The sequence below is a fragment of the Falco biarmicus genome, chromosome 7 (genome assembly GCF_023638135.1).
Source record: "Falco biarmicus isolate bFalBia1 chromosome 7, bFalBia1.pri, whole genome shotgun sequence".
Classification (NCBI taxonomy): domain Eukaryota; kingdom Metazoa; phylum Chordata; class Aves; order Falconiformes; family Falconidae; genus Falco; species Falco biarmicus.
Genome location: NC_079294.1, coordinates 8,493,121 through 8,515,623, shown reverse-complemented (window position 1 = coordinate 8,515,623; position 22,503 = coordinate 8,493,121).

Genomic DNA, 22,503 nt, shown 5'->3' with positions numbered 1-22,503 from the left:
ATGGTGTGATTTATTGTGTGGGATGTTTAAGGGATGCTTTGTTCTTGACTTTAAATTCCTTGTGTCGTCTATATGTGCATGACTTTGCTTTGTTCTTTGTCTTTTTGTTTGTTTTTCTTTTTTCTATCTTGTTGCTACTTCTGGGATGAATCAGGAAGAATGACAGACAGGCCTCTCTGCAAGGCTCCACTGGTTCTGTCCTCTTGTCTTCCATAGCTTCCCCAAGGATTACAGTGTTCATAACAGGTAACAAAAGACAACAACTGTGCAGTGGAGTATTGTGGGGGAAATTAGTATATTTCCTTGGGGAAGCAAGGAGTTGGCACCTCTCTTTTTTGCCACCAGTAGCTGTCCCAGCACTGTTCTGGGTTTTGTCATGCTGCTGGGCTGAACATGATCTCCTGGAAGGCTATAGTTGAATCTAAATGTTTTGCTTTGCAGATGTGCACTGCCCTGGCTGCCTTGCAGAAGTCACAGTCCGAAGGTCTGAATTCCTGAGCTAGTGCGTGGTTTTGAGATGAGGTACCTTTAGTATCTTTCCCATCAGCAAAGACCATTTAAAACCAGTGCTGTTGGTAGAAAAGAGTAGGAAGGAGTAGGAATAATTAAAGAGAAAAAATCACCACAGGCTCCAGGCAGCTGTTAATTATTTAATTATTTCTCTGCAGTGTACAGACCTAGCCTCTCTTAAGGCACAGGGCATATACAGTATACCTTGTTTTTTAACCCTTTTGCCCTATAATGATCCATCCACTTTCACTGTTATCTCCAGAACTTACTTGGTTGCACTAACCAACAAAATGTTGTAGGACAATGAACATCATGAACAAATCTATTGTACTACCTAATGTCACAGGAAGATCATTATCCTTACTAGGTAGACAAGGCACGTAAAAGCCAGGAAACTTGCCCAGATGCAGGTCATCTACATGAACACAAGGAATGGAACTCAGCAGGCCTTCTGCTTAGCCATCACGTCCCTTTGCTGAAACCCTGGTGCCTTAACACTTCATTTTGTGCCCAGAAAAGGCCCTCAATGTGCAAATAGAAGATCAAAATAAATTTCTAGATAAGTTGCTAAGTTCTGTGTGGCTTTCCTTCCTTATTTTGGGGATATTCAACAAAACTCACCTTTCACTTCAAGAATGATGGAATCAATATGCTTTGCCATCATTTATATTGGAAGGAGAACCATAATACAGTGCTCCTTCAATTACAGAAGATGGAATCAATGCATTTCACCTCCATTTATGTGGTTAAGGTCTAAGTCAGCATGGCCCACCCTTTATTTATGAGGGTGGCCTCAATACAGATCGCTTTCATTTAATGGGGAGGAACTAATATGTCTTGCTTTCACTTATGGGAGGTGGGAAGTAAAGAATCAATACAGCCGCCATCATTTATTGGGAGGGATCTATAGATCTCACCTTGATTTACTGGGGAGATCAATATCTCAACCTTCTTTAAAGTGGGTGGTGCATTGGACTGAATAAGGTTCACCTGCTTTTAGAGCAAATTGACAGAATATTGCTCTCCATGTATGTAGAGATGATTCAGCATAGTCTTCATATATATAAGGCTTGGACACCATATAGTTCCCCAGCTAACACAGGGATGCAAGCAGTTCAGCTTAACATGAGGTCTGGAAAGACAAGGGCAGGTTCACTATGCAGGATTATGGACTCTGCATGATAGACCTTCCTGACTCAGAAGTCTGTCTTGCGCTTTCCCATTTATGAGACATGCAGATTCAATTTGACCCGAAGTGTGTGGAAGCCCCTGGATTCAGTGTAATACATCTTCCTTTACAGGAGATGGTCTCAAGGCAGTTCTTCATTTATGCAGATGTAGATTTGGTGGTGTTCTCCCTCATTTACAAAAGCTGGATTCACTGTTCCTTTTTGTGCTTTATAGAGAGATAATATGAACTGTAAATTAATTTTAGGAGTAGAGAAAAGGGTATGATATATTCCAGGACCACAACATTTTGGCAGCCTATATGAATGTCTGAAAAGGAAGCATTTCTTTACAGTGCTCCTCAGAGCACAGTGAAGCAGGGGTAGTGGGTATGTTGCTATGAAGAAAGCAGGAGATGGCATGAGATCCCAAGCAACTTCTACACCAGGTCTGCTACTGGCACGATTTTTCTTTGCAGCATCACAACGATCTGCGGAAATAGCTGATCTCACTGCATTTTACTGCTGCTAATCCAGGCCTAAAGCTTGTTGTCTTTGTCTCCAAAAGACACTAATCACCATCCTTCATATCATCTTCCCTCAAAAGAACTCAAAGCCCAGCTGAAAAGAGTGCAACCTGTCCTCTAATCATCTATTAAACATTTACCTCCCCAGGACTGTTTGCAGTGCTGTGGACACCCCAGCAGGGAGCCTTTCATATTTAGGTTACTGATTTGATAGGAGCTCAGATTATCAGTGACCAGAAGTAAATGCTAGTTGATGCAGCCAGAGGGGTTGCATGATACGAGTTAGGGGGCATCAGTACAATTCCTGGAGGAGATATGTCACAACAACTTAGGAAAAAATACCAAGCCAAGTGCCCACCTTGCTGGATTTCTCAGCAGGGAGCCTATGGACTGAAAGGACCCCAGAGACTGAACTGCCTTGTCACTTTTCATTATGTGCAATGCTACACACTATACAAGCACCTGCAGCTCCCATTTCAAGGTGAAAAGAAAAAAAGCAAATAGAGGACACTTTAATATCGCCATAGAAATACAGTGTATTGAAAACATGACAGCCCCTGCTGGCCTCTTCTTTTTCCTGGGCACCAAGGGGAAATGGGCAAGCATGGGGTGAGGAAACAAAAGCAGACTGGTTTTGACTCAGGCCCGCTGTTTCTTTTGGCTGATGAAAGGCTGCAGCAGATTTCTAGGAGGCAGAAGGTGGAATGTGCCTTTTCCATCCCTGAAGTATCAAGCATGTTTATTTTCATCACTGCATTGCATCAGCATCACTGCTTCTCCATGTTGGCTGCTTGTAGTGCTGGACTTAAAACTGTGCATGTGCCTGTGTGCAATAGGGCTTTTCAGAGTCTGACCTTTTACGTGGTACTGGGTTAGCTAGGTGGACAGGCTGAATGTGAGAATACCTATTTGCATGCAAAGAGTATTTCTATTACAAATAGGATAATTCCACAAATAGTTTCCTTCTCTTCCAAGGCTCTCATGTCTCCTACACTCTTGCCCTCAAAGACACTGCCTCTTCCTTCTTTCTGTTTCTTTGCGATCCAAAGTTTAACACCAGTGGTTCTGAATATCCCTTGCTTTATGTCCTAGTCTCCTGGCTTTGTCCCTTACCTTCTATTTCTCCCTGGAATCCTGCCCTTCTTTAGACCTCCAGGTGAACTTCTCTATATTGTCAAAAAATATCCTCCAGTCATCTCCATAAACCTATGTAATGTACTATATCTCTTGCTAGTCTAATACAGCAATGCATTAGAGAAAGAGTCATTCAGTATGTCAGCCTTTTTTCTTAAAGCTTTCTGAGAAATCTTCAGTAGCTATGGATGACTGTGTGAGTTCTGCTGCTGCTGAATTCTTGAGGCACACAATAAGGCCAGAGTCTCCCATCACTACTCAGATGAACTCATGGACTGTGATTTGGAAAAGGACCAGACATGTGGAGGGGATCCAACAGACTACCTCAGAAATTATTGCAAATTCCATCCAGAAGTGGTATAAAGCAAGAAAAGGAATAAGAATACCCTCCTTAGGGCAGAAGTGTGCCTTAATTACAGAATGCAAGAGACCACACGGTATGATGATGGGCTTCTTAGAATAATCAGAATCAATATCCAGCTTTTACATGCTGCTTTTTGTTAGAAGAATTCAAAGTGCTTCACCAGTGGCACAAAAATGATGATGCTTGGCCAAAACCAGCCAGTGGCAGGACCACAAATGGAAACCAGCTGTCCCAAGCATCCTGGGAGAGTGTGCTAGTTCCTAGCCATACTTTCTCCCATAAAAGGAATAAGAAATGAGTTCAGCTTCTTGCACACACCAACTATAAATAAGCAGAAGGGCAGGTATGAATTCTTTCAGGGGTCATCTTCATAAAAAAATCTCTTTTCTGTAGTTCTACAAACCCTTCTCCCAGGCATGCATGGTAAAGGCTGCATGGGAGAGCTGCTCAGGGTATTTCTCCCCCCGTGTTTCTGCCTTAGTCTACTGTAGCAGCCACTGCAGCTTGGGCGCAGTTCAGAGCAAGCCTAACCTGCACATGAGTAATTCCACTCACTTCTAACTTAAAAGCAACACCATCTCCTCTTCTTTGTCTTGGTGTGAGCAGATAATTCAGTGCAGTGATTGAGAGGTGTTATTTGGCAATCCACAATGTATTTTAACACCTTTTCAACATGAGATGACCATGCAGGCTTTTTGCACTCCTTCTGTATCTATTTGATTGTGCTTTCAGAAGCTGTAAACAGGGACACAATAACAGTCTTCCATCTGCACAGAGCCTTGCTCTGCATTATTCATACATTTCCTTCCTGTTTTACACACTTATGTCAGTCCTCATTCAAGCAAAATTCATAGAATCGTAGAATATCTTAAGTTGGAAGGGACCCATAAGGATCATCGAGTCCAACTCCCTGCTCCTCAATGTTAAATGATTCACGCTCTCTTCCTCTAGATGGGTCTTTTTCCTTTTCTCTGTCTTTGAAATGGGGATGAGAGAAAAAACAAAAAGAACCTGTGCTTAGATATCTTGCTCCCTTTTTCCTTCTTCCCTCCTCAGTCAGACCCCAATTCTCAATGACATCTACATGTGGTCTCTTGATTTCAGTGTGTCTGATGCCGAAGAAAATGGAGCACAGGAGCCATTATTGTTATGAAGTCCCATCAGTGTTGTGCTGTTACGTACTGATTATTCCTAATTTCTGAGATTAAAGAAAGAACACACACACCCCCCATCTGTGCATCCTCTTTGCCCTTGCCAGAGATCTGTACTATCTTCTCTTTCTCCTTTCCCTGCTCTGCCCTGCCCTTAGAACATTTGCCCTGAGAAGCTTCCACACCTATCTTAGGAGCATCCAGAGGATATTAGTGGCAATTGCTCCAGAGCTTTTCCCTTGCTGGGTGCTCTGTAGTTCTGTCTTGCTACTTTCATTACTTGATATTCATATGGGCTTAATAGAAGAGCCAGCAAGAAGGCATGACTTGTGGCACTCTGTATACAGGCACGAATCCCAGCTTTGTGGTTAGCCTTTTTCGACTTGCTGCATATGATGCAGCTGAATGCCTTAACCCACGGTTGCCTGACTGTAACTCTCCGGTATCACATCAAGAGATGACAGAGGTGCTGATGATAGATTGAAGAAAGCAAACAAGGAGAATGACAGGGCTGGCATGAGCCTTTGATTGCTGGGACCTGTCTTACTGGCACATTGGTTTGCCCCACAGGGAAGCTCTCAAAGCCCAGGATTATTTTAGATTACCATACATGCCAATGTCCAAGACTGCATTTTTTTATCTCATTGTGGCTAAAAGGTTGCAGCCAATCCTCTCGGAGCAGAAATCCCTACTGTCATCTATGAATTACGTCATGCTCAATGCACTTGAAAGCACTGCATCAGGGGATGTACTCTAAATGCACTGAGAAACTGAAACTACTGCAGAATGCAGATGACTGCCAGCTAAAGAGACTTTCTCACTAGGAACTACCGCTGCTCGCCAAACTGCAGTGGGAGGCCATTGCTTTTCTTGGGGAATGTGAAATGTTTGTTTGGTTCAATAGAGCCTGAGTGAGACCTGTGTAACCGAGAGATACCTACCTCCCACCGAGATCCTGCAGCGCCATAGTCAGCAGAGGCACTTTCACTGATGCCCTGCCTGTACGGACAAGGGGGTGAGTGCTCCTGGAAGGGCAACCCCCCTAAAAGAGGCTTAGTTTAGGGATTTTTTTCTCCTTCTGGTCCTGAAACATATTTGTATTTTACATTTAATCTGTTGTATTTTAGGCTCTGCTACAAGAGCCACCTCCTTTACTGGACTTCTGGAGCAGGAACTCTCCTGCTGGAACCAGCTAGTTTAATCTGATTATTCTGTCACCTTTTCTCTGAAATTGGCCCACGTCAGAGGCTTACGGGGAAGGTGGAGACACACCACTGAAAACAGATGGCTTGAGTACAAGAATGCTTTCAGTAATACAGACGGTAGTTTTCAATTACATAATTTTATTTTGCGGAGACTGTAATGTTGCTGAGAAATTATCCTTTGTAGGGATTTTCGGTATATGTACTTGCTATCTAGAAATGGAGCAAGTATGGCTTTTTGCATTGAGAAAATTAGGGAATAAAGCAAAATAGATTGATTTCAAATTTTTTTCCTGATATTGATAGTAAATGCTCTTTCATCTTTCTCATATGCTTCCTGGTTAAAGTCTTTTGAAACAACGTGAATATTTTCTTGTGGTCTTTAGAGTTTAGACACCTGTAAGCACATCACTGTGCTTTTCCACATTAGCCTATTTTCTAGCAGCATCAGCCAAAGGCTGTCTGGTGCCAAGGAAGCTGTGCAATTGCGAAACTGTGAAGCAAGACACACCAAGAGGAATGGGAATTGTTTTATCCCTTCACACATCAAGACAAATGGGAATTATTTTATCCCCTCTCAACCCTGCCCCATTCTGTGCAACTTCATTTTCAGAGCGATGATTATCCTGACAGCTGGGTAAGCTCACTTGGGCTTGCCCTTGCTGGAGTATATCAATTAGTCCTAATCTCCATTGCTCGTGATGCACATTTCTGAGTGGCTTCTTGGCTCAGTTCAGGTGTGGGATCCTCTTTTATCAGGTTAGGACCAGCTTCATGCTGGCCTCCAGCAATGGGTGGAATAGTTTCATGGTCCTGCTTGTCTCTCTGATCCTTACACCTGGCTGTTTCTTTGGGGTGAGGGGGGAATGCTGACTTTTGTGATGCTTTGCCTTTTCCCCCATCCCTTTTTTGCACTCAGAAGCCCTCCGGGGACCTAAACCCATCTTTCACACTGAGCAGCGATGCTGGGCAAGGGGAGGGGAGGGACCGCAGCCTGATTTCCAGGGGGACTGCGCTGCTCATCAAAGGGACTGTATCCAGGCAACCCACTTCCCCTGCCTGAGACAAGTACACACAGCTGGGACTTTGGAAAACTAAGAAGAAGCTACTGTAGAGAGTGGGCTACTGGGAGGAGGCAGGGGGTGGGGGATATGGTGCGGGGGGGGGAGCCATCTTATTTTAAGCAGGTTATTTCTGCCTTGGCATCAGCGTGACACTGGGCCCAGCTACAGTAGCCAATGGAGCCACCCAGCTGCTACTTTCCGGGTCTCCACTGAGAGAAGGGAAAGGGAGCGGCTTCTTCACCCTCCCACATGACTCTGATGGAGAAAGGCTTGCCCTGCCTCTTGCAGGAGCCATTCCCCAGCTTCTGTGGAAGGAGGGGGAGAGTAAGTACACTGTAACCCAGCCTCCCAGGGCATGGTGAGGAGAAGTCCTGTTTTCATTGGAAACCACAAATCCTGCACATGTTAAGGGCCAAAGCCATAAATGGATGGACAGACCCACTGGCATACCCAGGCAGAGATGCCAGGAGCCCTTGGAGCACCCCATACTCAGGTCCTCCACAGCCAAGCGCCTCGGGAGTTAGTATTTTATTTATTACAAGGGTAACAGCTCCGTTGCTTTCTACTGGCACAAAATGCAGGTGAGTTTCAGATCCTGCACTCCTGCTTTGACCAGGGTCCTAGAATTTGGGCCCAGCTTCAGATGCCACCTGATGCTTTACTATGTGGCAGCTGGGCTGGGCTGCCAGCAGCTCTGCAAAGCACAGGAAAAGCCTCTCCACGGTGGCTGTCTTGGTTCTCTCCCTAAAGACTAACACCTGTCTTTCTCCAAGGGGCAGCGTCCTCCTGTTTGCCAGCTCCTTCACTGGCAACTCCCATCGGATGGGAAGGTCAGAGGTGTGTCCTCCAAGTGGGGCTGCCTACGTGTCTTCTGACGCCTGTAGGATGTAGGCCTGGCTTTGACATGTAGTGTAGGAACTCCCCAGGGGAAAAGGAAGCCCATGGCCTTTTGGCCAAAGATCCTCCAGGCTTGTAATCTGAGAGAAGTAAAATTGCTCTCCGTTTCTGTTTCCTCTTTTTCTCAGTCATGCTTCAACAGCGCACATCCTCCTTCACCTCAGTGCCCTTTGTATACCACGACCCCTGCTTATGCTATCTCCCCATCTCTTTTCCTGCTCTTCCTTTCTCTTTCTTCAGCCTCTTCTCTTTCTTCCTCTGCCTCCTTCACATACTCTTTCAGATCTGAGCCCCGGCATGTTGTCTGCATAGGCTGGCAAGCCTGCTTAATAAGCAGAGCTAGGCTAGGAGGGGCTCCTACCCACGGCCCAGGCACTTCCTGACCTTTCAAGTGCCTCTCTCGGAGAAGTACCTCAGTCGCCTGCCCTTTGACTTTTGCAGTGCTTCCTAACCTGTGACTGAGTAGCTCACAAAGAGCCATTTGCCAAGAGGAGAGAAATAAGCTGGGAAGGGGGTGGTGGTGGTGGAGAGGGTGCTTGGAAAGAGCATTAAGGAGCTAAAAATAACCATGGGTCAACTCTGAATGAGCCTGAGGCACTTCTCCTCCCCCAGCCCCCAGCTGATGCCGCAGTCAAAGAGAGGACAAGTAACCATGAAGTACTCTCTCTGTCTTCAGCAGCAGCTCCTCTCCCTTCCCTCAGGGCATCCCTGCTGCCAGGACCGGGATTGCCACACTGCTATAGAAAGAGGAAAACAAAACAAATGAAAAGGAATCTGCCCCAAAATAACCCCTCTGCCTCTTGGCACCACATCAGCCACAGAAAGTTTTGTGAATCAGACATGTTAGGCAGGAAAAGACCTATTAGTTTTCACCAACTCTCCAACCAGGGGAGTGGGAGAAGGAGGAGTTAGTGCCAGATTACCCCCTCCAGCCTATTTCAGTCAAGCATATTCAGATAGGAAATTCTCCTTAGACCCAACAGACAGAGACACAGCTCTCAACAGCCTCTGCTTTGAACACAGGGCTGTCACCCCTTCAGGGATCCATCCAGGTCTGATTCAGAATGGCATATAGGGGTGAAGCCATGAAGATTACAAAACATGGCACAACATCTGGTATTTGGTAACATCTAACTATGGAAACAAAAAGAAAGATAAAGACTCGATATATTTTGACTGTCCTAACCTGCAACTTGCGTAACAATTTCACCATCTTGAATGAGCATTAAGGAGTAAAAAACACAAAGCAGAGGCAGGTGTTTCTAAGGTGGCTGGGGAAATGACAGTAGTACTACTAATTTAAACACATTACAAATAGTATTTTAAAACCCCACATTTAAGTGTAAAGACTGCAGAGGCCAGCACTCAAAAATAAAGAGGTGAGAAATGCCTGTGCAGCAATCCAGTCTTTTATTCTCATTTCCCTTCCCTCAGATCCCTGCCTATTCAGTATACCAGGTATCCTGAAGTGTTCTGTGAACAAGGACACCATCAACCTTCCTTCCAGCCCAGCGAATTGAACCAAACTCAGATTTCAATGTCCAGTTTCCCTCTCCAGTCTTCCTATAGCCTGATTTTATGGACGAGGGATTCAGTACCGTTAGATGGCTTGACGTTTTTTCAGTTCCATGTACTACTAAAGACAGTGATGCACACCTTGCCAGTGGATTTCACAGCTGCAAGCTGACAGATGAGAAATGTCAGCATGCAGGTATAATGAATTCTGATTCAGATTCCATAGGAGAGTGCTTCTGTGATTGCATATGCTTTTCCCAGCTTCACCAGTGTTCCTGTGACCCTTCTGCTGTCACTCACCTATTTCCCTATCTTCTACACCGTTTTCTTGCCTGTCCCTGCCATCCAACTGCTGCTCTTTGCACGTTCAGAAGCCTTAGAGAGAGAGCTTAAGACAGGAAGCAAAGGATACCAGGCCAGGTGCAGGGGATGGAGGCAACAGTGATGAGAAGCATGAGCACATCCATTTGCCATGTATGGTACTACATGCTGGGATTCACTTCAAGGTTTGGGGAGCTTTTTTTCTGTGACTATTTATATTATGAAACAAAAATAGATCAGCAGCTCTGCAGTGGGGAGGGGAATTGGGTGAGATCCTTACAATTTTTGTGAATTCCCCTCCCCCTGACAGCAAAATGAGAAAGAATAAAATTGGCTCCAGAATTGGCTACTTCCCATGTGTTATCAGCCTGCTGAGCACTGTAAATCATAAAGAAAACCAGTCTCGAAGTTCAGACAAGCTGAGACTTCCTAGCTCTCAGAGCGAGGACGTTCCCACTGTGTTCCCTGAACTCTTCCCTAATGGCCCTGCTGATACCTGCGCACATCCATGGATATGATGTAAAGGTGAGGGAAACTAGACCAAACACACACAGGGACTCGTGGACAGATAACTCACCTAGCCCAGCTCTTCAGGCAGGGCTAGCTCGCACGGAGCACAGAGAAGGGACAAAATGGCCCAGTAATCATGGCAAGGGAGATGATAAGCTGTTATGGTGAGCAAGCCTAGAGAAGACCCAAGAGAAGTATGTGGAGTCTTTCATCAGAGAGCCTCAGGAACAGTTCAGGTAACATTTGCCAGGAGTACTGTCCTGTTGGGAATAAGGGGATGAATGGAATGATTTTCTAATCCTACCTTCCAATCCTGTGACCAACACAACTAAATTCAGGCAGCAGTTTAAAAGGTAGTCTGAAGGATGCTCTTACAAGATGCTTCATGAATTTATTTTCTCTTGCATTTTAAAGAGGGTCTTATAGCCTTAAGAAAGTCCTGTTTGACATGGCTGGGGAAGTGCAGAGCTGAAGCCAAGTCTGTGAGAAAAAGCCTACTCAGCAGCAGCTTTATTTTCAGTTCCCAGCACCTGAACCTGGAAGGCTGCCATTCTCCTCTAATCCCAGAGCACAAACCAGACCAACCTTTTCCCACTGCAAACTCCATTAAGATACCACCCTTGCCTTTTTTCAGAAAGGCAACCTGAACTGTATCAATGAGCAGTCTGGTGTCCAGCAGAGAAGTGTGACTCATTCTTTCTTTGTCACAGTCACAAAAGCCAGATAGGACATGTTGCCCTTGATGGCAGGAGACAGGAGGGGATGACCCAGAAGGTCATCTGAGAAAAGCCTTTCTTCCAGTCCTGTGTTCCTTGCCCAGTGAAACGGAGAGAGGAACAATGTTTTCAATGTTGAGAGAGAGGATCAAGAGAATTGAATTTGTCCCTGCCTTGCCACTGACTGTAGGGTTTAATGTATCCCTTCTATTTACCTGTAAAATGCAGGCAGTAAAATGCACTAAACACAAGGGAACTGTAGAATTCAATGAATGGATAATTGTGTATCTCAGGAACAAAGTACACATTTCTAATTAACTGAAAGGCTTATTCTTTATTACCACCAGCCTTTCTAAAGCACTTTGCTTGGAAAGAAACAGTTAGCAGCACACATTATTAAATTATTAATTCATCCTACTATTCTGTATGCCAGCATATTTATAATGTGCCAGTTGCTTTGGTTTCTAGGTGAGGAATGCACAGTACTGAACTCAAATTAATGAAATCAAATACTTTGCACTACATACTTCTAATTAGAAATGCTACAGATGATTTCCAAAATGATATTGTTAACAAAACAACATATGGCTTGCCTTGTTCACAAGCTTTTCAATGCTGCAGTTGGTGATACAGTTTGGGATCCCCAAGACAAAAGATGTTACATAAATATCAGTGCAAAAGCATTTCAACAGTTTCTCTTGCCAACAAAAGCCCCTAGGCTTGCTGTATACTTAGCATAGCTGTTTATTTGTTACTTTTACTATTTTTATTATCACTGTTTTTAAAAAGTCAAGTAATACAACATATTAATTATGATTACAGATTCTCTAATATATTTCCTTTAAGATGGGAACTGAATCCCAATGACTAATTCCATGTTTAAGTAGTTAATTTCTACCTTCTCCAGCTTCTGCTCCAGCTTCAGCTGGATATAATCTGATTCCTCCTTTCCTTAAAAGACAATGCAAGTGCTGCTCTGTACTGTTAAATAATTGTCACATTCAGCCCTAAGAATAACTGGATTTCAGCAATGGGATAAGCACTTTCTATATTTCATTTGTAAACATTTGGCATATTTCAAATTAAAATGCTTCCTAAAAAGTTACTTTCCAAATATTTGCACTTAGTGATCCTTATTCCTCCTCTTTTCATTTCTTTCTAGTCCAGATCCCCTGGTCTAACTGTGGCTTTAAGCTACTTAAAATCTTCAGTAATTCTGGGGCTAGTGGAGGGTCAGTTTAGTTCCTGGGCATTGTGCCAGTGGCATCACCCATCTGGGACAGGGCAGAGCTAGGAGATGGGACCTGCAGATCTGAGCACTCATGGGCCAGAGGAAGAGAAATCATCCACCAAACTAAGACTGGGAAGCACAGTTGCCGGATGAAAGGGCAGCAGTTGTAAGAACTGAAGATTTCCGGAGGCAGTTTTTAACTGCTGGTTTGAGAATCAACTGTGATTTCCACAGCCACATCTACCAAACTGGACTGAACCACCTCCAGCACAGAAAAAGCCTCAGGGAGGAGATGAAAAGTTTAATTAATTAATGCTTGTAAAATGCTTTGAGACCCTCAGATGGAACACACTAGAGAAGTAGAAAGACTTAATTATTTTTACCATTGATATTGGGGGGGAGTGGGGGCGGTGGGGGGGGGGTGTGTTTAACTGCTTCTTATTGATATACTATAGTCCTTTCATTCTTTTTGAGTTGGATCTGCTCTGCATATGGTATCTGAGAGCAAAGAACAGCTGGAGAGAAATGGCGAAATTATAATCTCAAGGATTTGGTTTGTAAAAACATCTTTTCAGGGATATTTGCTCAATGCAGTTGGATAACATTATGTCAGACCTGCCGTTAAACAGGAATTGGGCTATGGCATGAGCATACCTTAAACCAGCCACTGAATTGTGCCTTTGTCTCCTGCCACAGCAGTTCTTTTTCCCTTACTTCCCTTTACATGATTTTGCAATGGGAAATGTAGCTGTTAGCTAAATGGCAGCAAAATATTCATACTGACATTATCAGAGCTAACCTCCTGAATAACCACAAGGAGATATTGGCTAGGCCAGGAGAACAGACTCCAGATCCTTTCACCTCCATGTCACCAGGTCCAGCCCCATCTAGATTGATAATTGCAAAAACGCCATTTGACAGCTTTTTGGCACTCTGAACAAAATGAACTGGGCAAGGGAAGGATGGAAAAATCTCAACCCAAGTCCCACTGGGACAAGTATCAACACTACAAATGGCAGTGCTTGCCAGCTCAGAAAAGAGGCCACTGCATTCCTCAGACACGTTACTTCCAGGAGGGCAGGAAGAATAATGTCAGGGGCATGTTAAAGAAACTTGCTCTGTCCTGTCCCTTTTAGACTCCAAAGTTAACGGCGTGCCTTCCATCAGAAAAATACCCACTTTAAAGGGTAGAGGAGAGACAGTGGGTATCGGCCAGACAGGGAGAGTACGATATGCAGGCAGGTTCCTGAAGGGAGCTGCTCTTAGAAGTGTGTCTCAGGAAAGAAATGGGAATTACTGCTAGTAACAATCTGTCATAGCTCAGCGTTACTAAAATACTTCTGCACCCCAGCACTGTATCCATCCCTAGCTCGTTTGCTGAACGAACCATAGCTCATTTGGAATAAAACATGGCTAGACAGATGAAGCTGACTCTTATCTTAGACACCTTTGTGCCCTCCCTGTGACACCTTGGCACTACCTGGTCCTTGGCATATTTTTCCTTATGATGCCCTGATGAGGTGTCCCTTCAGGTGTTCTTTCAAATACTTCAGTCAGCATGGATCTTGCTGCAGTTGCACATGTACCTCATGTGAACAAGTCTGGATTTTGTAAAAAACTGTTTGGCATGGCTGTGCATAAACCATGTGGTTCTGGTACTCTGAAGTAGGGGAGAAAAAGCAGAGCAGGTGAAACTTTCTGTTCCCTCCATAGTCTGATGGCTGTGCTAGCTTGCAGTTGTGTCAATGCAGTCACAAGGCCCTTGTGAAGTATAATATCTCAAAGAACAGTTATTATAGGGTATATCACTGCTAGTTCTGTTTTTGATGGGAATGCAGGACCAGCTCAGAACAATGCAAAGAAGCAGTATTGCTGGTATCACTCAGAGATTGGGATACTTCCCTCCCAAAGGTGGAAAAGCTAGATCCAAAGCATAACGCTAAGGAAAGGTGAGCAGATTTCCCATGAACCAAGAATTCGAATAGTGGCATGTCCTACGAGCACAAGGTCTGGCCGCTTTCTTTTCCTGTTCCATCCTGCCGTCAGACAAGGGGATCACTGAGATCTGACACTGAAAGAGAATAGAGGTAAGTGACGCAAAATGATGGAACTGAAACTGAGGGCCTGAATTTGCTGTGAAGCTGCCCTGAACTTTATCACTTGTAATAAGTGATAATCCACTTTCTGGCATTCACTGGGAAGGTTAAATGAGTGAACAGAGAGAGAACTCAGCTGATCTTTGTCCATGGTTCCTTAAGGGATCCATATCTGATAAATTATGTGTGTTACATGGATGAGACAGCCCTGGTTTTTTCTACAAGATGTAAGACCATGGCAACAAGGCTTCTCTGAAGATTCTTGGTACTGCAGAAGTCCAAACCCAAGCAATTCAGGACTCACTACTTCCTTGCATCTGTAATGATTTGAGTCCTGGATGAAATGGATTTACTCCTTGTAGGCTGACAGGATTGCAAAATTCATAGGTTAAAGTTTTGAAGCCGAGGCCCAGCAGCAGTAGTCGGGCATAACCACAGTGCTGTTTAATGACCACCATGTCAGAAGGAGCAGAAGGAAGGCCCCAGCCACGTTCCTTGACAGGAGCAATTCAATGGCCACAGCTCCTCCATAGCCGCATTCATGCGCAGACCTACAGCCCTGACCCAAGCCCGAACTACAGTTAGACCCTGTTATTAGGTAAAGAATTGAAGCATGGAGGAACAGAGACCCAGATTCAAAAACTGTTTAGACACTTAATGATGCAGATAGATGCCAGCTGGTATTTTCAGAAAACACTGTTCAGCAGCTAAGAGATCAGTAAAAATCTGCCCTAAATCAGCCTACAACCAAGCAGAAAATCCCAGGGGCTGATGATGAGGAGAGGTCACCGCAGGAACAGCAAGCTGCTGGGTGTCAGTGGCTCCACAGTAAGCACCTCAGTGCACACTCTTCTCCTTTGGTAAAGGTGAAGTGGTGTGAGGCAGCCTGTCCATCAACAGAAGGGGAGTGAACTGTCTCAAGTTTAGTGTGGCATAAAGGAGTGTAAATGGATATGGTGCTGCTAGGCTCTGGATACAAAGAAGACTTACAAGCAGAGCTTTACTGTTCCTAGAAAGAAACCCAACAAACCCTGAAAATAAAACATTCTGACCTACTTTCACCTCCATTAACCTACTCCTTCCTTAAAAGCTTAAGTAGCTACATTCACTTGTTGCTAGGCTCTCAGCAGCAGGATTTGAAGTCCAGGGATTCCAGTTATGCTCAGCAAAGGAGCATGTTGTGGTGCCCTGGTTACAAAGATGGTGTCTCTCACCCTCACCCTCGCAAACAGGAGGACTGATAGCTTGAATGCTTCTGCTGCTCTCAGTTGAGCTCAACTTTTGTGAAAGCCTGTAAGCAGAGAGACAGGTCTCCGAGCACCCAGAACAAAGCCCAGTAAACCTTCACGGGTCACAGCTAGGTCTTTCAGAGCTGGGGGCACCACTGAACTTTGGCTAAATCATCGTGAATGAGGATGATAATATGGTAGTGCCTGGCTTACCAGGGAGATGGATACACGGTAGATGAAGGTGAGGCTAAAAAAGCAGATGTACTTGACCTCTCTTCCAGGGTCCTCTGAGGGCTTTCAACTCACACCCTGTCCAAAAGCACCGGTGACCCGGCCTCAAAGATGGGAAGGCAAGAGGAGAGGCATGGGATTTTAACAACAAAGTGTGTTTGTAGTTCCACTAAAGCTGAATCCAGGAAATGTCATTGTTCACAGCATGGGCCATGACCCCTGCTGCTTGCTTTGGAGGCAATGACCTCTGCCAAACGGTGACAGAACTCAGCTCTTAGGTTAGCTTAATCCTGACCTGCAGCTCCACCTTTTAGCCCCCGGCTTCCCAAATCGCTTTGACAAGACACTGAACTCCTGACCTACAGAATCCTCTTTTATTCCAGTCCTTATCCCCCTCTGTCTTCATCTATCATTTCATTGCTCTGAGCTCTGCCAAAGCCTCTCACTCTGGGTCTGTGACAGCCTTCTCGTTCCAATACTGAATATTAGTATTAGCAATACCATTCTCACCAGTAAACTCTTCTGTCTGACCATTGCCAGCACTCCTCAGCCCCCACAATACCTGGCCTTGTTAACCACATCGATGGGTTAAACTACACCGCTCCCAATATAAATGGCCTCTGCTACTGCAATCCAGGGCTCGCCCTTCCTCCAGCTGTGTTGATGCACCTCCCTCCTAAGAGGCTCTCAGCATACTTTATTCATAACGGCTGCAGCCTTCGGAAGATGCTGAAACAGGAAGCCAAATGACTGCTGTGCAACCTTGGGAATGCAAATTCCATGTGTTTGCGAAGTCAAAGCAAGCAATTTCCTTCCCCAGTCCCTCCTCCCTCCTCAGGCGTGCAAGCCACAGCTAATGGGAAAACACACAGACACACACAAAGCTTTGTCGATGCTAATTGCCAGGAGCTGAGGCCCAGTCATCCTGTTGACTAATTTGTCAGCCACTGCTGACTCAGCAATCTGGGGGGACAGTTTCTCTCAAGCACTCAAGTGCATTGGGAAGTAAAAGGCTCTTATTGTTCTTTCCTTCCTTTCGTTCCCCTGTCTGTATTTGTGGACAATTCCTGCCCTGGGCTTGACCTTGGCTGCAGCAGTGACTGGAAGGCTGGGATTGCCATGGCTGGTGGGCCTCTCATTAAACCCTAATGGAAAGAACAGGCTCAATGGTGGCAGGAGAGAGGGGGTGGGGAATGTGTGACCTGATCTGGAAATAGCATGTGCACAAGCAGACCAGGGCAGAGGGAAGAAGGCTGACCTGAATTATGTGTGTTGCATGGGATAAAGAGAAGTGAGATCAACAAGCTAGGCACTGACTGGAACAAACATCCCTAAACCTGCCTGAAATATGCAGGACTTCCTTACTGAGCATTGCCTCTACCCGTTGCTTAAACAGCAGATCTGGGCCTGAGCCCAGGCAAAAGTCCTCTGGCCAAAGGGAGAAACTCCTGCTGGTAAACTGCGCTTGGCATGGGAAGAGTCATAGGCATCCCTGGGCTGAGGCTGCAGGCAGGAGGACAAGCACCTGCAGCTGCTCCACAAAGACATCTGCAGTTCTATACAGGCATCCCAACACCCTGGCAATGAAAGTACCTGTTCCTGGAAAAGGTTACATGAAAGTGAGAGGCAGAGAAAGTAGAGGATGAGAACAAAGACAGGGCCCTGTGGAACTGCCTTCCCCCAGCAGGTTCATGGAGAACAGTGCCTCAAAGGGCACAGGGGGGACAGTCGATATAGCACATGCACATCTTAACACGCAGCTGCTTAAAACGTACAGATCCCCTCACTGCACCACAGCTGCACGAGCCCATGGACACTTCTACAGAGCACGCAACTACATGGAGGGAGAAACGCTGCCACGCACTAACAGATACCACATATGCACCCATTTACTTGTACATGGCGCTTCTGTATGGGCACACTGGTATGTATGGTGTATCTTTGTCCCGAGCATACCCATCAGCATGCCCAGCTCTGCCCACGGGCCTGACTCAGGCCATCCCTCACTGTGTAGTTCTATCAGGACTGTGAAACTTTGACTCAGCTGACAGCAGCAAAGTTCATTCCTTTCTTGGAGCCAGGAAAGCAGAGTGCATTTCTGCAGTTGCTGCAGAGGGAGTGTTATGCATGCATAATACTTGTTGGCATAATGGTACAGCCAGGGATTCTGTTGGAGTTTCATCTGGAGCCGATTAAATAATTCATTATCAATAATATTGTGAATTTTGGCAATATTTTTGCTGAATAAATATTCACAAATACGTTTCCATTATTTAGCAAGCTTTGGCTATGTTCCATTCCATTTAATATATAGCTCTGTCGGACTTCGTTCCCAGGTAGGAAAATAAGCTGGATCCTTTAAGACACATGGATCCCACCAAGTTTTAGCCAGTTTCGCAATCATTTATCTAATTGTCTCTTTGTAAGAAAGAGCTTTGCTATGCAATGTTTTCCAAACCACCCTGGGAATCCCAAAGGTGCTTATTAAGAGGCCTAGGCATTTACAGTATGTACAGCTTCTGTCTGTGTATTTTCCTTAAATTCTCTGGTTTGTAGGTCCTCATAAACAGTGATTTTGCTCTTTTTTGCTTTGACCTGTATGCCCTGCTGACTGTCAACAGACTATTTGGAATAAATTTTTCTGGAGAGTATCCTGCATGTCAATAATACAAGTAGGTCCTCTAAAGATAGCAGGCATGTTCCTTTCAGGGTCACTGTTTTGAGAAAACCCTAGAAAACAAACCTTCTTCTATCTTTCACCTGCTGCCAAACGAGATATGAAATAAAACTTTGCAGGATAGTCCTGTGCTTTTTTCTAAACATTCTCAGTATAGCCTGCTCTGTTGCTGACTTGCAGGAGTCTGGATGGTTATTAGGCTTTTAAAGAACTTTCTTTTATTCCAGGCTTTCTGAAGTTTACCTTCTCCATTTCTTTCTGTCCATCTCAGTTCAGTTACAAATCTCTCTCCTCCTGGGAATTTCTCTCTCTGATAGTGAGTCTGCATCCTTTAATATAGCTCATAAAGAGCGCATGAACTCCTGAGAGGTTCAGAAGTCTATAATGAATCACTCAAAAAACAAATAATCATTCAGCTGCATAAAAATACCGAGAGGCTCTAATTTCTATTGAGGACAAATCACACAAATGTGGCCCTTCTAAGCCAAACCCATTTTGAACACTGGAAGACTTTTTCAGAGATAAAAACCTTCTCACTGTCCAGACATCTCCTTTATTAAATGCCTCATCCAGTTCATTGCAATCTCTCCATATTAGGCATAATACCAAACACTAAAATATATCAGAGAGAGGAAAAGATGGGAGTGATGAAGTTGGGATCTGAATTGTCACAGAAAACTATTTTATAATGTTAAATTGGACTCATGGCCACAATCCCATAAAAGTGGATATTTATCACAGAGACAGACAGACCCTTCCTTAGTCTTGGCTATGCTCTATGTATGTATTAAGTCCAAGGACAGAGGTGGCCTTAAACCACCTCTGGTATCACCAGTCATGGGGTGCTGGGTTCTCTGATGTAAACTAGAGCAGCCTCTAAAGGGTCTCTAGTCTCACTAAAGGGGCTTGATTTTTTTCTGGAGATGTTGTGAATCAGTCACACACAGGCATAGAGCCAGGTCCCTTTACCTTGGATGGGTTCACATAGCCTGGCAGTAAGACATGTGCCACAGCACTCCTCTCTGTTTGGAGGGGTGAGCTCCTCCAAAGCCAGTCTAGGGCCTGGGCTGGGGATCCATCTATTCACCACCACAGCATTGCAACCTGCACCTGCTCAACCAGTCTCAGAGAGTGAAAGCAATAAGCTCCTTGGACTGCTCTGTAAATCAAAGTTAGAGCTGACCAGACCTGTAGTCTCTTTTATTACTACTGCAAAATGGGTTCCAATTTTCTAAATAAATGCTAGCTTTTGTTCCCTTTCATGAGAATGGAGGATGTTTCTCTAATGGATGAAGAACTCATGGAAAAGGAAAACCCTGACTTTTTTATTTTAATGTACTTTCATTTTATCTATGAAGGAAAATAGCTTCTTCAACCATCAGCTTCTCACGTGGAAGTTACGATGCTATCAAAAATTTGCAGCCCAATAGAAAGAGATGAGGACGTGACCCTGAAATGCTACAGTCTCTTTCTCCTTCTCCCTCTCTTTTTTCTTCCTTTTTTTCTTCCCTTTTCCTCTGCCTCTGAGTGCAACATTCTCTTGCTTTCTCTTTAGCAGGAATCAAGGATTTCAGTAACACTGATTTTAGCACCAAAGACATCTTCTGTAAAAGCTGGGTAGTTTGGATCCAGGACTCTATACCTCCCACATAGCTTCTGTTTTAATTACTGCTGACATATCCTGCGCTCTCGGCATGGGATTAAGCTCACAGGTTACCAGATGATTCTGTCCACTCAGTATAAAACTGCATCACTGGGTTCCCACCCCTTTTCTTCCACTTGAGTGAGTTGCAGCCTTTCCCTCCTCCTTTTTCCACTTGTGATAGCTTATCCCAAAAGAGTTTAGTGCACTGTCCTCTTCCCCTGGCTGAGGAACGACATTGCTAAATTATATTTATATGTCCCATTCTGCTCTGTGACTGTGTAAAAATTAAAGGCCTTTCCTGTCTGAACAGGTTTACAAAATCTGGAAGTTCTGCTGCTGCTGTTGAAGCGTCCAGGAAAGCCTTGGGAACCACAGCCAATAGCAAACCAAACCCAGCTCTGCATAAGAGACTTTTCTGAAGGAGGGAAGAGGAGCCAGTGCAACTCCTGTGGATTTAGGAGACAAGTAAACAGCTTCTCATGAAAGAAAACAAGCAATATCACTGGAAACCGAAAGGGCATCAAGCTTCACGGTCCCCTTTTCAGTACATTGGCTTAAACAGAGGTTCCTTCAGTCTCTCCTGCCACTTCCCAAAGGGGCCCCAATGAGTCACTAAAGCAACAACAAAATGCTTCTCCTTCGGGCGACCACGCTCCAGTAGTGCGGTGCTGGGCAAGGCTGAAGGGTCAGTGGGAGGCTCCCACATGGCCCCACTTCTGGGCAGTTGTGCTGAAGCAGGGACAGCTGAACTACACTGCAGAACTGACTCATTTGCTCTGCACACCAACCAGCAGCATTTTGGAGGAACTCATCTAGGAACAGTATCTAGGCACTAAAACATTAAAACATGGGCTACGTTCATCTTTAAAGCCCATTTCCCCCTCAGTTTTTTCCAAGGGATGGCTTTTTCCTGATTTTTTCATCCCCTCTTGCTGCCCTCCCTGTGTTCCCATCTGGCCTGCTCTCTGTGGGACCTTGGACACCCTCTCACTGCCTCTGGTTTGCCATCTGGGGTTAGTAAAACCAACCTCCATCCCGCAGGGATGGGCTTGTGGGGGTGATATTTGGTGAATTCATGTCTACAAGCAATTTGAGGTCCTCTTATGGTCTCGATAGAGAACAGAAGACGACTACTTTGATTGCTGCTCTCTCTCCCACAGGCCATTTCTCAGGCTCGGGTCAGTGTGATGCCCTGCCTAAGGCTCTTGTGCCCTTTATACGGGGATGTGATGTTTCCGGAGCAGAGCCCTCCTCACCCAGGTTATTTCTGTATTGGAGCTGCTGCACACTAGGCTCCTTAAATCCAGTGCAATCCAGGAAGAGGTGATTCCTCCTCTGGTGCCCTGCTCACAGCAGGTTGTCACCTACTCCCTGAACTGTGCCAGACACTGCTGCAGCTTTGCTTTTACTTGGGGAATTACATGCTAAAATGGTTCCTCCTACCCATCCCCCATATCTCCAGCTACAAAAACAAGCAAATGCTTGTGAACTAATCCTGTGCGGAGACTTTATTAAATAAACACAACTGGTCCTGGTGGCTTGTTTGTTTGGGGTTGCTTTTTTTTGCATTTGCTATCTTTGGAAAGCTAATCCTCTGGAGTTCACCCAGCGATTTCAGTCACCTCCAAATAACACTTACGAATAATCTTAATAAATCCATCTCCTAAGCAGCAGCCACTACTGACTGGCACTGAAGTACACAGAACACCTCAGCAGCTCTGCTTCAGCTGACAGCCTTGTTTATCTTGACCGTAAATGAAAAGGAGCATTTGCTCCATACATTCTCCAATCTCCTCAAATGGCCCCTTTGGGCAGTGTGACTGAACACACCAGTGAAGGGGAAGGCGGTTCAGGAGGATGTGACTTGCAGGCTTCCTCCCTTCCTCTGCCCAGCTCCAAACCAGCTGCTGAGCACTTCTCACAAGGCTGCTCATTTCTGGGGTAAGAGAGCCGTATCAGATGCATATGTAGCCATAAACACAGAGAAACTACTTGATTCTTATGGAAAAATTAAAGCTCCCCATCAAAATAATCATCTTAATCAAAGCAGAGGAACCTGGGGACATACTCTCCACATTTTTGGTGCCTGGTCTGGTACTCATGGCAAGAGATGGGGTGTCAGGACATAAAGATTCTGTTCTCATCTATTTTATTGACTGTGTGAAGCTGGGACAAGCAACAAAAGCAGAGATCCATCAGGCACCAAGAATGGATTGTAAGCATTGCATATGTCTCAGTCCAAAACTGCAAACCTAACTCTTCCTAGGTTCCACAGCCTAATTTAGGGTCCCTGAACACTATGCAGGGCTCTAGTTTT